Source organism: Phocoena sinus, chromosome 2 (genome assembly GCF_008692025.1).
Source record: "Phocoena sinus isolate mPhoSin1 chromosome 2, mPhoSin1.pri, whole genome shotgun sequence".
NCBI classification, from domain to species: Eukaryota; Metazoa; Chordata; class Mammalia; order Artiodactyla; family Phocoenidae; genus Phocoena; species Phocoena sinus.
In genome coordinates this window covers 136,809,051-136,823,258 of record NC_045764.1, presented here as the reverse complement: position 1 = coordinate 136,823,258, position 14,208 = coordinate 136,809,051, and the positions used below count along the sequence as shown (strand labels likewise).

Below are 14,208 nucleotides of genomic sequence, written 5' to 3'. Positions count from 1 at the left end.
AAATTAAGGCTACCAAGAAGTTCCCAGCTGGGTGTCGGGGATCTAACGTACCTCGAGTCACCTGAAAGAAGAGGCGATGCGAAGGCATCCCGGGGACTGCGTTTTTGCATGTAAACCCATATAGGGCGCTCCCGCCGGGAGGCTGCTTGCGGTCCGAACGCGGAGGCAGAAAAGCTGTGACGGCCGGGGCAACCAGCTTACCGCGGTGACGTCTCGACCCGCTCCCCGTTTCCATGGCTAACGTCAACTGCAGCGGCCGCCACCCGGCGCGGAACGGAGCTCCAGTGCTCTGGGGAGGGCCGGGCGCTCGGCTCGCCCCGCCCCTCAGCCTGAGGTCGCGTCTGGGTGTCCAGCCTCCGGCCCGCCAGGCGAGGCCGAGTGCAGGGAGAGGCGCGCTTCGTCCGCTCCCAGGCCCGGGCCAACGCTCGCCTGGCCGAAAACCTTGGGAGTCGCTTGGGTTCCAGCCTCGCCTTGGGCCCAGACGCGGCGCCAGGGTTCGCAGCGTCAGGGTTCGCAGCGTTAGGGTTCACAGCGTCAGCCCTGAACTTTCACCCGCGTCGCGCCCTTACGCAAGAGCGTCGTTGCCCTGGTGACGTGACGTTCCTCTAGGGTAGAGCTCTCTGGTGGATAGAGGCGCGGCCGCCATTTTTAGAGCGTGAGGTACCCGGTGATACGACTGACGAGTCCGGGCGTAGTGCGACTCCAACCGCTCAGGGACCTGCGACGTACATTAACCACAGCCGCACTTTGGCCGTCACCACCCAACACACCGACGGTAATAAATGCTTTTAAGTGATACTTCATACATATACGTGTTCGCTGTCGCCCCTTTATTGCATTTTTCCCCCCATGATTGGATTTGTGACTATTTTAAATACTAGGAACCAAAATACCCATAAGTGAAACATGCCACTAAAGTATCTGTTTATTAATAAAATAAGGCAAAGTTACCGTGTTCCATCAAAAACAAAACAAAAAAACTGGCAGACTATTATTAGTGGTATTAATTTCAGGGCCGGGAATCTTTACAGGGTGCCCGCGAAGTCCCCAGTTTTGCTAGTTTAAAAATTAAACGCATGCCCATCACCCACTGCCTCCATTTTCCACCAAGTTTCATTGCTTCTCCAAGTTCTGGACACCTTCCAAGTTGCCTGTTGGGAGCCCAGGAGGCGGCCCCTGAGATCTTTAAATTGGTCTCTGACGATTTAGAGGTACGTGTACCGGAACGTTGAAGCCAATTTGTTGGTATCAAGTTACCCGAGTTTTCCCACGTGATTGATAACCTAGCAGTTCTGCATACACGAGACTTACGATTGGCTTGAGGACCGTCTTTAGATAAGGATCTCCGTATCTAAAAACTATGAATGCGCCCTTTTTTGTTTCTTTTGTGGCTTTACTGAAAATGATGGCTTAGTTCTTAAGCACTTAGGTTTTCAGGCTATAATGGGGAAAACCTTTTGGTATTAATCAAAAGAAAGCCAAGGCTTATAAAAAAAGAAGATATAAATCTATCTAGAGGAAAAATGTAGTTTGTTGAAAGCATATGGAAGAAAACCCTGGGCGCCATCCATGACAATGAGGTACATATATACTTGCTTTCGAGGATACAGTTTGCAGATAGGACTTTTCCTAGTTTGATGTGAAGAGGAAGTGTGCATTTGGTCCATCCCTAATGTTTTCCAGTCTTTTGGGGAACCTCAGTCATCATGGGTCACGGTACCACATTAAGCACCTTTGAAGCATCAGCTACCGCTAGGAAGTCAATATAGAGTGGTTAAGAGTAGAAGCTCTGGGGTCTGGAAGCCTGAGTTAGAACTACAGGGGCCTGGGCCCCAAAATATTCCACAGTGGCATATTGATTATTTTGAATTAAAGTTACTTAAGGAATAGCGGATGCAAGAGGGTCCTTTGAACCTCCTCTCAGTCTCCCTGAAACCAAGGAGCTCCTATGTGAAAGTTACCCTCTCTGTACCCTCCCTGTATTCTACATTTTAAAAAAAGTTGAAATCACAATATTGGAATTGGATGCCAAGATTTGGATATTAGTGGCTGCAAAGAAAAGCATCAGGAGAGAAGATGAAAGGGACTATAAAATGATTGATTTCTTACATGGCTTGTTGAAATTCATCTCATTACTTTTATATCACAGATCGTGATATGCATGTAAATGTATACAAAGGCCAAGTGAATGGGCATGTGATGGGTAGACATTTTAGTATGTTCCAGCATATTCACAGGCACTTGAGTTGGGTGACATTGGGTTATGAGGATATTAAAGACAGGGAGTGACCCTTGTTAATTGTAAAGTTTCATACTGAAGCTTCCTTTATTATAGAAAATATCTCATACCACACAAACATTCATAAGTGGAACAAATAATATATAATATAATCATAGCTTTGCCATTAATTGGTTTTAAGCTTTGTTATAAAAGACAATATATTTTAAATTACAGTTCTGAAAATCTTACAGTAATTCCTGTAGGGTGAAAGGATAGAGTTTCTCAGGTTTTGATTTTGATGAAGAATTTTGAATTTTATTGTGTAGCTTTTAAATTTAATTATTTCACATCAGTAACTCCATAGATTAGATTTTTAATTCTAGAGGTGTTTCAATTAATATTATTTTAGAAAGTTATCACCACTGGAACTTACTTTACATAGTCATTTAAAAAGGAACACAGAATTATTAGTAGCCTGGAAATCACTAAATTGCAGTACTTAAAAGGCTAAAGTTTCATTTTTTAAAGTTATGTTACATTTTGTAAAAGTTTGTGAATGTAACTTCACTGAAAGATCAAATTTTAAGCGTAACCAAACTCTGTAAATATCCCCAGGCATATTTACAATTTCACTCTTTACAAAAATTAAGTTACATGCAGATCTGAATTAATAACAATGATTCCCCTTTATTTTGGCATATATAAATAAGAGTTGACTCTGCAGATTTCATAGTCTTTATCCCCAGTGTCCTGTATTAAGTTTGGAACATCAGTTAACCTCTTCTGTTGACAGTGTTACCAAGAAAAAGATGTCTTATTATTAGTAACATTAATTTCTAATGCTAGAACTGAAGTTAGTAACCTCAAGTTGGTGTCCTTTTCCTGGCATTTGCCTGCTAACTTCTTTGTTTATAAGTGTACCAATTGTTTAGAATTGTGTGAACATTATTTTCACTTTCCTGTAGAATGAATATATAAGGAAATGCAGTAAACAGTTTGCCTGATAAAATTTCTGTTTGAAGTTGTAATTAAATAAGAATGTGGCGGTGGGGGAGAGTTAGGTGTAATTTGCCTAAAGGTAGAAGAAAGCTTATATACCCTCTCATAATGTCTCCAGACTCATGATATTATTGCTGTTGAATGGGAAAGTCCACACTGGTTAGAATTACTTCCTAGAGCTTGCATTGTGATGCCTTCTTCAGGTTAATATATTTAAAAACATGAAAATTGGAGGTTACTCACAGATAAATAATTTAGGGGATATGAAACCACATTTGGCAAGTAAAATTATACAAAAAATATAAATAACAACAACAATATCAACAATAACCAGCTTTGGTGGGATAGCAGTTTAGAGGTACGTTTTGAAACTTAGCTTGGCTCCATCTAGCAAAATTTTAAATGCAGTTCTCTTTGACAAAGAAATTTTATCTCTAGAAACATACCTTACAGATACCTTCCTTTACAGATATCTCACCTAAGTAGGTAGCAATATTTGTACAAAAATGTACTTAAAACATTTGCAATAGCAAAATGCAAAACATTCTTAAATAGGGAACAGTTTTAAATAAATTAATTTTAAGAGGATGTACACCTACATGTACTTCTATGCAAGCATGTCCAACTTATATTATGAAAATTTTAAATTACACTGCAGTTTGTATAGTATGATCTTATGTAAAAACTAGATATGAGCATGGTTTGTATAAACTTATCTTTAATGGACACATAGGAAACTGTGATAGAATTCAACCTCTGAAGAGGTAAACTGGGGGTTTTTTTTTTTTTGCAGTATGCGGGCCTCTCACTGTTGTGGCCTCTCCCGTTGCGGTGCTCCGGACGCGCAGGCTCAGCGGCCACGGCTCACGGGCCTAGCCACTCCGCGGCATGTGAGATCTTCGCGGACCGGGGCATGAACCCGTGACCCCCTGCATCGGCAGGCGGACTCTCAACCACTGCGTCACCAGGGAAGCCCATCTGGGGTTTTATAGGAAGGGGACTTTTACTTTTTACCTTTACTCTTACGCTGGTAATTTATTTTTAGCAATCAATATGTATTGCGTTTATAATCTTCAAATTGTAAAATAGCCAACAAACAAAAATAAGTTGACAATCAAAAACACCCCCCCACCCTTCCCCAAACTCCACCAAGCTGCTGTATAACCAGAAAACTGGCACAGTGGATTTTTGTTTTTATAATAATACTTGGAATCCAGAAAATAATTTGAAAAATGTAGTTGCTAGTTTCTATGAATAAATGATTACAGTATTGATGCTTTCATAGGGAGAAAAATGCTATTTTTTAGTGTTATATTACAGTTAAAAGTTACAATAAGTCATTTGGTATACTGATAAATTTTGAGCTCTGATCATCAGAGACTGCTTAAAATCTTGACCACTTCAGAGTTACATCGATAGGAATCCTTAAAGTTAGTTCATTTTATGCTAAATGAGAACATTTACTGAATTTATGTATACATTCTCAAAATTATTAGGATTTCTTTCTAATGTTGGGTATAAAATCCTAATTTTAGTATATATGTAAAATATACACAGATTAGTGTATTCATACAGATATATACAAAAATATACATATCAAAAGTATCTGTTATATATAACATGTAAAATAAAATACATGATAATCCTGTTTTATTGAACCAGCAATGACTAGGTATTAATGGAAAAAATTTTCATACGTGGTTTGTCTTTAGCAATATAATTTTAAAGCACAACAATTTTTAATAAAATTTATGCCAGTAATTTAAAAAAAATTTGCCAGAGGTGCTTTATAGGCTCTTGGTTTAAACGAAAACCAGTGGATAGAAATGAATATCGGAACAATCATTAATCCTACTGCATTAAAAAAGCTCTGTCTATAAATTTCAAGCCAATAACATTCATGTTTTTACATAGAAATTTTCCTCCTAAAAGACTTTGTAATTAGTGGAAAATGTATATACCAGTAAAGAGCAGCGTGCAAGAAAGAGATGCATTTACTTGTAGAAATAACCATATGTTAAGAAACAATGAGGGCTTCCCTGGTGGCATAGTGGTTGAGAGTACGCCTGCCGATGCAGGGGGACACGGGTTCGTGCCCCGGTCCAGGAAGATCCCACATGCTGCGGAGCGGTTAGGTCCGTGAGCCATGGCCTCTGAGCCTGCGCGTCCGGAGCCTGTGCTCCGCAACGGGAGAGGCCACAACAGTGAGAGGCCCATGTACCGCAAAAAAAAAAAAAAAAGAAACAGTGAATCATTTTTGTTTGTGGTTTTTATATAAAACTTGTCTGTGGATTCTTCTTTCCCTGTGAATTTTTTCCCTTATAACTTTTTCTCCTGGCAACAATAATGAATAAAATTTTAGAGATAAGCTTTATTTTAAGGGCATAAGGGCATATATGCCCTTCCTAACACATGTAATACCAAACAAATACTCATACTCTCTACTGAAAAAATCACATGAAACTCCCCCCCCTCTCTGCCAAATGGCCCAGTTAGAGTACAGTCGTACACTCTGAATTCTACAATCCAGTATCCCTGGGCAACTTGTTCTTGTATCATTGATATGCCCAAATGTACACTGGGCTAGAACATTGGGCTATGAAAACCTAAAACTTACATTTACTCTATAAAAAGACTTCCTTTGTTCATCTATGTCTCTTTCCCCCACTATACATTTTCTTTAAAACTATAATACATCATAAAAATACGAACTTGAATATGATGTGGATTCTTCCAGAAATAAAATTTATTCCTTTTTCTCCTGATTTTCCTGATGCACATAGTGAATAGTGTTTGCCTTATTAGACAATGAACAGTCGTTAAGAACAATGAGGAGGGCACTGAGGTGTTTTTCCCCTCCTTTCGATTATAACCCCAACATCCCATCCATTACTGCCTCCTCCCAAAGAGAATGACTCCTTCTATTCAGAAATAAAAGCAGCTCTACCTGACAACATTCTGAAATACTTTGCCCACTTTTCTTTTCATAACCTCCATTTACTAGACCGGTATTTTCCTCTCTCCTTATCAAAGCATGAACTCAATAACTGCTTTCTTCTTCCATGTTGGATAAATGGATGTGGGAACTTTATTCCAGATTAAAATAGTGGAAAATTAAGAAAACAGTGCTCTTAGTGTGAAGGGCAAGGCCAATGATTTTCATAGAACTATAAAAAGCATATTTAATCAGAAATAATGAGATCTGAATTATAATTCACTCTCTGCAAGAAACTCAATAATTTGACATTGAACAAGTCAAACTCTCTGGACTTCACTTTCCTCCTTTTAAGAGATTGGGCTACATCTCATAAATTTCCATTTAATTCTGTATTTTTGCTTTTGTATTATTTTCGTGTTAAACATCTCATGGTATGGGTGGAAATAAAGACAGGCTATAACATTTTTGTGTGTGCAAAATTTTTAAGGTGTATGAGTTTTCTAAATAACAATCTTTTAACAAAAGATTGAGCCTTATTTATTGTCAGGCAGACCTAAACAAACATGATTATCATTGGAAAGCTAAACTCTGCTAACTTCAGTATTGACCACTTTTTCCTGGGACAGTGATTTCTGTCAATGCTAACATCGGGTAATGTGTCACCTTAATCAGAATTCATTAAGTGCCAACAGTTTACTTTCTGAGATATCTCTGTTTAAGGTCAATTAAATAAAAATGTCAAAGCCAGTGTTGTTAAGATTTTTGCCACATAAGAGTCAAATTATTTTATGTTTAGCCTTTTTGATTAAAAGTAGTGGTCAAAAGATGTTGAAACCCTCAAAGGTGATTTTGAAGATAGAGAAGTGCTGGAGCTACCCAGGCAGCAACCAGAAACAGTTAGGAAAAATGTACTAAATGCTTCATTCTTTCTCTAGGCTGCATTGCAAATTACATTTAATATTTCAGGCTTGTAGCATTTTAAAATAAAGCCTCCAACTAAGCAATTTTCAAGACAGTCAAAAGATATTGCTTAAAATTTTCCTTTTGCTATAGAAGTGAAAAGAGTGATTGTCTATGTTGATTAGCTTGAAGATTGCTTTGGGAAGAATTTGACAGTTCTAGTAACATTCCCATTATAATTTACAATCTATGAAGAAGACTTGAATACTACATTAAACATCAGGATAGTTTAAAGCTTCCTTTTTATCTGATAATTTTATTCTACTGCTTTAACATAAAGAGGGGATCTTTGTAATGTGTATTTTTAATGCATATATACTTTATTTGTATCATGATTCTTTAAACTTATTCTCAATTAGATCAAATAGAAAATAAATATATAGCATAATAAATATACCAGAATATTTATTGTTACCTACTATGTACAGATCCTTTTTTTGTGCTAGTCAGTTTGGCAAATACAAAGATGAAAACAAACATTTAATGTCAAAGGACTCAACAGTTTAATCAATAGAAAATTCATAAGAAAAAAGAACAAAGAAAACATAGAGCCAGTTACACTTCAGTTATGATAAGTAGAGTATGGCTGATACTATTTTATTTGCTTATACATAAATGCTAAATAGGAGATGTATCTACCTAATACCATAAACTATGCAAGTTAGGAAAGTGGTCCCACAGTAATATTTTATGTTTAGAAAGAAAGGTTATAATTGAGTGGAATTATATTACACTTGGAAATGTATAGGAAAATGTTTAAATACCAAGAAGACCTACATATTGGAAATGTGTAGGAAAATGTTTAAATGCCAAGAAGACCTACATATTGTCATTCTTTTATGGACCTCCTGATTTGAAGGCCAAATTTTTAACTGTTAAAATAAATAGTTTAAACCAGTCCAAAATGCACTGGTTCTCTTAAATTAGCAAACGAAATAAGACTCAGTGATAGTTAGGATTCAGTTAAGTGGCATTCTCATTTATTCATTCATGAATTCTATTAGTAAACGTGTGTTTGCTAGGTGATAAGCAATCTGTTAGAGAATTAGTGATACGAAGAAGGATAACGGTACCTCCCATCACAGCTCCTTCTGGTGAGAGTGCTGGGGTAATACAAATCTATATGACTCCTTTGTTAAAAAAAAAAATTAGTGATATTTACCAAAAACTCTGTAAAAAAATGCACATCTTTTAGCTGATTAATACCTTCCTATGGAAAGTATTCAACAGAAGAAAAAGGATTTATACGTGTATGTGTTTATTGCATATTTTTAATGGTGTAAAAGTGGAAGCAATTTGAATGTTCAAAGATATGATTAAGAAAATATTTCCCTTTAGTTGAATATAATTCAAATATTAAAATGATAATTATGTTGGGTTTCTAATATCATGGAAAATGCTTAGATTTATAATGTGGAAAAACCCAAAAAATATATAAAGTATAATTCTGTAAAAATATACAAGTGAGAAAGCATTTAGATTTTAGAAAATGATAGTTGTATTAGCATGGTGGTGTTTTAGACAATCATTTCAGTGTTGTTTTGGAAGCACTATATGTTATTTAAAAATAATTGATTTTTTTATGTTTAAAAGTATTCCCAAGCTGGAACCCTCATGCACTGCTGATGAGAATATGAAATGGTGCAGCTGCTGTGGAAAATGATATGGTGGTTCCTCAAAAAAATTAAACTTGGAATTTGATTCAGAAATTCTAGTTCTGGATATATACCAAAAGAATTGAAAACAGGGACTTGAACAGATTTTTTTTTTTTTTTTTTTTTGCGGTACGCGGGCCTCTCACTGCTGTGGCCTCTCCCGCTGTGAGCACAGGCTCCGGACGCGCAAGCTCAGCGGCCACGGCTTACGGGCCCAGCCACTCCGTGGCATGTGGAATCCTCCCGGACCAGGGCACGAACCCGCGTCCCCTGCATCGGCAGGCGGACTCTCAACCACTGCGCCACCAGGGAAGCCCGAACAGATATTTTTACACCAATGTTCATAGCAGCGTTATTCATAATATCCAAAAGGGGGAAACAAACCTTGCCTGTCGACAGGCGAATGGATAAGCAAAATATGGTATATACTTACAATGGAATATTATTACAATGGAATATCAGTTTTGCAAGGTGAAAAGAGGTCTAGAGATAGATGGCTGTGCAACAGTGTACTTAATGCCACTGGACTGTACAATTAAAGGTGGTTCAGATGGTAAATTTTATGTATCTTTTACCACAATTAAAAAATAAAAAAGTTAAAATGGTAAATTTTATGTTCTATATTTTACTACAATGGTCACAAAGTTATGGATGGATTTCTAGATATGTATCAGAAGTTGTAGAAAGGGCCAGTTAATAGATTTAAGAGTACAAGACAATGAAAAAATGAAATGCATAAAGCAGTTGGAAAAAGAATTTTTAAAATGAACATCCCAAAATTCTGTTCTCTGTTATGCTCAAATTAATATTTTGACATCTGTCCTACTAGCGCATGTATGTTGGTAGTTTAAAGAAATGTAATTGTGAGACCAAAATGAGCTTTTAATGCTCAGTCACAATTTTAGAGGTGAAAGAGATGCTTGAGTTAAGAGGTGAGAGGGCTTCCTAGGTGGCGCAGTGGTTGAGAGTCTGCCTGCCGATGCAGGGGACATGGGTTTGTGCCCCAGTCTGGGAAGATCCCACATGCCACGGAGCGGCTAGGCCTGTGAGCCATGGCCGCTGAACCTGCGCGTCCGGAGCCTGTGCTCCACGTCGGGAGAGGCCCACGTACCACGAAAAAAAAAAAAAAAGAGGTGAGAAACCAGGGGTTCTGAGAAGTTAAGATTATATTGATAGGTAATGACAGAAATGACTACAATGGGTCCCTTCACGTTTTTTTTTCATTTTTATTTATTTATTTTTTATTTTATTTATTTTATTTATTTAATTTTATTTTTTAATGTCTTTATTGCTTTACAATGGTGTGTTAGTTTCTGCTGTATAACAAAGTGAATCAGCTATACATATATCCCCATATCTCCTCCCTCTTTTTTAAAATTTTTAAATTTTATTTTATTTTTTATACAGCAGGGCCTTATTAGTCATCAATTCTATACACATCAGTGTATACATGTCAATCCCAATTGCCCAATTCATCACACCACCACCACCGCCACTTCCCCCCTTTGTGTCCATACATTTCTTCTCTACATCTGTGTCTCAATTTCTGCCCTGCAAAGAGGTTCATCTGTACCATTTTTCTAGGTTCCACATAGATGTGTTAATATACGATATTTGTTTTTCTCTTTCTGACTTACTTTGCTCTGTGTGACAGTCTCTAGATCCGTCCACGTCTCAACAAATGACCCAATTTCATTCCTTTTATGGCTGAGTAATATTCCATTGTATATATGTACCACATCTTCTTTATCCATTCATTTGTCGATGGGCATTTAGGTTGCTTCCATGACCTGGCTATTGTAAATAATGCTGCAATAAAATTGGGGTGCATGTGTCCTTTTGAATTATGGTTTTCTCTGGGTATATGCCCAGTAGTGGGATTGCTGGATCATGTGGTAATTCTATTTTTAGTTTTTTAAGGAAGCTCCATACTGTTCTCCATAGTGGCTGTATCAATTTACATTTCCACCAACAGTGCAAGAGAGTTCCCTTTTCTCCACACCTTCTCCAGCATTTGTTGTTTGTAGATTTTCTGATGATGCCCATTCTAACTGGTGTGAGGTGATACCTCATTGTAGTTTTGATTTGCATTTCTCTAATAATTAGTGATGTTGAGCAACTTTTCATGTGCTTCTTGGCCATCTGTATGTCTTCTTTGGAGAAATGTCTATTTAGGTCTTCTGCCCAGTTTTGGATTGGTTTGTTTGTTTTTTTAATATTGAGCTGCATGAGCTGTTTATATATTTTGGAGATTAATCCTTTGTCCGTTGATTTGTTTGCAAACATTTTCTCCCATTCTGAGGGTTATCTTTTCATCTTGTTTATGGTTTCCTTTGCTGTGCAAAAGCTTTGAAGTTTCATTAGGTCCCATTTGTTTATTTTTGTTTTTACTTCCATTACTCTAGGAGGTGGATCAAAAAAGATCTTGCTGTGATTTATGTCAAAGAGTGTTCTTCCTATGTTTTCCTCTAAGAGTTTTATAGTGTCCAGTCTTACACTTAGGTCTCGAATCCATTTTGAGTTTATTTTTGTATATGGTGTTAGGAAGTGTTTTAATTTCATTCTTTTACATGTAGCTGTCCAGTTTTCCCAGCACCACTTATTGAAGAGACTGTCTTTTCTCCATTGTATATCCATGCCTCCTTTGTCATAGGTTAGTTGAACATAGGTGCATGGGTTTATCTCTGAGCTTTCTATCTTGTTCCATTGATCTATGTTTCTGTTTTTGTGCCAGTACCATATTGTCTTGATTACTGTACTTTGAAGTATAGTCTGAAGTCAGGGAGTTTGATTCCTCCAGCTCTGTTTCTTTCCCTCAAGACTGCTTTGGCTATTCGGGGTTTTTTCTGTCTCCATACAAATTTTAAGATTTTTGTTCTAGTTCTGTAAAAAATGCCAGTGGTAATTTGATAGGGATTGCATTGAATCTGTAGATTGCTTTGGGTAGCATAGTCATTTTCACAATATTGATTCTTCCAATCCAAGAACGTGGTATATCTCCCCATCTGTTGGTATCATCTTTAATTTCTTTCATCAGTGTCTTGTAGTTTTCTGCATACAGGGTTTTTTTTTCTCCCAGGTAGGTTTATACCTAGGTATTTTATTCTTTTTGTTGCAGTGGTAAATGGGAGAGTTTCCTTAATTTCTCTTTCAGATTTTTCATCATTAGTGTTTTGGAATGCAAGAGATTTCTGTGCATTAATTTTGTATCCTGCGACTTTACCAAATTCATTGATTAGCTCTAGTAGTTTCCTGGTGGCATCTTTAGGATTCTTTATGTACAGTATCATGTCATCTGCAAACAGTGACAGTTTTACTTCTTTTCCAATTTGTATTCCTTTTATTTCTTTTTCTTCTCTGATTTTCCTTTTATTTCTTTTTCTTCTCTAGGACTTCCAAAACTATGTTGAATAATATTGGTGAGAGTGGACATCCTTGTCTTGTTCCTGATCTTAGAAGAAATGGTTTCAGTTTTTCACCATTGAGAATGATGTTGGCTGTGGGCTTGTTGTATATGGCCTTTATTATGTAGAGGTAGATTCCCTCTATGCCCACTTTCTGGAGAGTTTTATCATAAATGGGAGTTGAATTTTGTCAAAAGCATTTTCTGCATCTATTGAGATGATCATATGGTTTTTCTTCTTCAATTTGTTAATATGGTGTATCACATTGATTGATTTACGTATATTGAAGAATCCTTGCATCCTTCAGATAAATCCCACTTGATCATGGTGTATGATCCTTTTAATGTGATGTTGGATTCTGTTTGCAAGTATTTTGTTGAGAATTTTTGCATCTATATTCATCAGTGATATTGGTCTGTAATTTTCTTTTTTTGTAGTATCTTTGTCTGGTTTTGGTATCAGGGTGATGGTGGCCTCATAGGATGAGTTTGGGAGTGTTTCTTCCTCCGCAATTTTTAGAAGAGTTTGAGAAGGATAGGTGTTAGCTGTTCTCTAAATGTTTGATAGAATTCACCTGTGAAGCCATCTGGTCCTGGACTTTTGTTTGTTGGAAGATTTTTTTTTTTTTTTGCGTTACACGGGCATCTCACTGTTGTGGCCTCTCCCGTTGCGGAGCAGCAGCTCCGGACACACAGGCTCAGCGGCAATGGCTCACAGGCCCATCCGCTCCGCGGCATGTGGGATCTTCCCAGACTGGGGCATGAACCCGTGTCCTCTGCATCGGCAAGCGGACGCTCAACCACTGCGCCACCAGGGAAGCCCTGTTGGAAGATTTTTAATCACAGTTTCAATTTTATTACTTGTGATTGGTCTGTTCATATTTTCTATTTCTTCCTGGTTCAGTCTTGGAAGGTTATACCTTTCTAAGAATTTGTCCATTTTATTGGCATAGAGTTGCTTTTAGTAGTCTCTTAGGATGCTTTGTATTTCTGTGGTGTCTGTTGTAACTTCTCCTTTTTCATTTCTAATTTTATTGATTTGAGTCCTCTCCCTCTTTTTCTTGATGAGTCTGGCTAATGGTTTATCAATTTTGTTTATCTTCTCAAAGAACCAGCTTTTAGTTTTATTGATCTTTGCTATTGTTTTCTTTGTTTCTATTTCATTTATTTCTGCTCTGATATTTATGATTTCTTTCCTTCTGCTAACTTTGGGGTTTTTTTGTTCTTCTTTCTCTAGTTCCTTTAGGTGTAAGGTTGGATTGTTTATTTGAGATTTTTCTTGTTTCTTGAGGTAGGCTTGTATAGCTATAAACTTCCCTCTTAGAACCTCTTTTACTGCATCCCATAGGTGTTGGATCGTCGTGTTTTCATTGTCATTTCTCTCTAGTTATTTTTTGAGTTCCTCTTTGATTTCTTCAGTGATCTCTTGGTTATTTAGTAACGTATTGTTTAGTCTCCATGTGTTTGTGTTTTTTACGTTTTTTTCCCTGTAATGCATTTCTAATCTCATAGCAATGTGGTCAGAAAAGACGCTTGATATGATTTCAATTTTCTTATATTTACTGAGGCTTGATTTGTGACCCAAGATGTGATCTATCCTGGAGAATGTTCCATGCGCACTTGAGAAGAAAGTGTAATCTGTTGTTTTTGGATGGAATGTCCTGTAAATATCAGTTAAATCTATGTGGTCTATTGTGTCACTTAAAGCTTCTGTTTCCTTATTTATTTTCATTTTGGATGATCTGTCCATTGGTGTAAGTGAGGTGTTAAAGTCCCCCACTATTATTGTGTTACTGTCGATTTCCCCTTTTATAGTTGTTAGCAGTTGCCTTATGTATTGTGGTTCTCCTATGTTGGGTGCATATATATTTATAATTGTTATATCTTCTTCTTGGCTTGATCCCTTGATCGTTATGTAGTGTCCTTCCTTGTCTCTTGTAACATTCTTTATTTTACAGTCTATTTTATCTGATATGAGTATTGCTACTCCAGCTTTCTTTTGATTTCCATTTGCATAGAATGTCTTTTTCCA

At 37.1% G+C, this 14,208-nt stretch overlaps 1 protein-coding gene across 3 annotated transcripts in view; it reads right to left on the bottom strand.

Annotated features, from left to right (window-relative positions):
• PCNX4 (pecanex 4) overlaps positions 1 to 521 on the bottom strand; it is a 45,015-nt gene extending 44,494 nt beyond the window's left edge. Inside the window, exon 1 of one of the 3 annotated variants that reach the window (XM_032621106.1) lies at positions 52 to 521. The gene's annotated coding sequence lies outside the window, so the exon portion shown is untranslated. The remainder of the gene's footprint in view (positions 1 to 51) is intronic. The other 2 variants (XM_032621108.1, XM_032621107.1) reach the window with 2 other exon arrangements.
• Between the last annotated feature and the right edge of the window lie 13,687 nt (positions 522 to 14,208).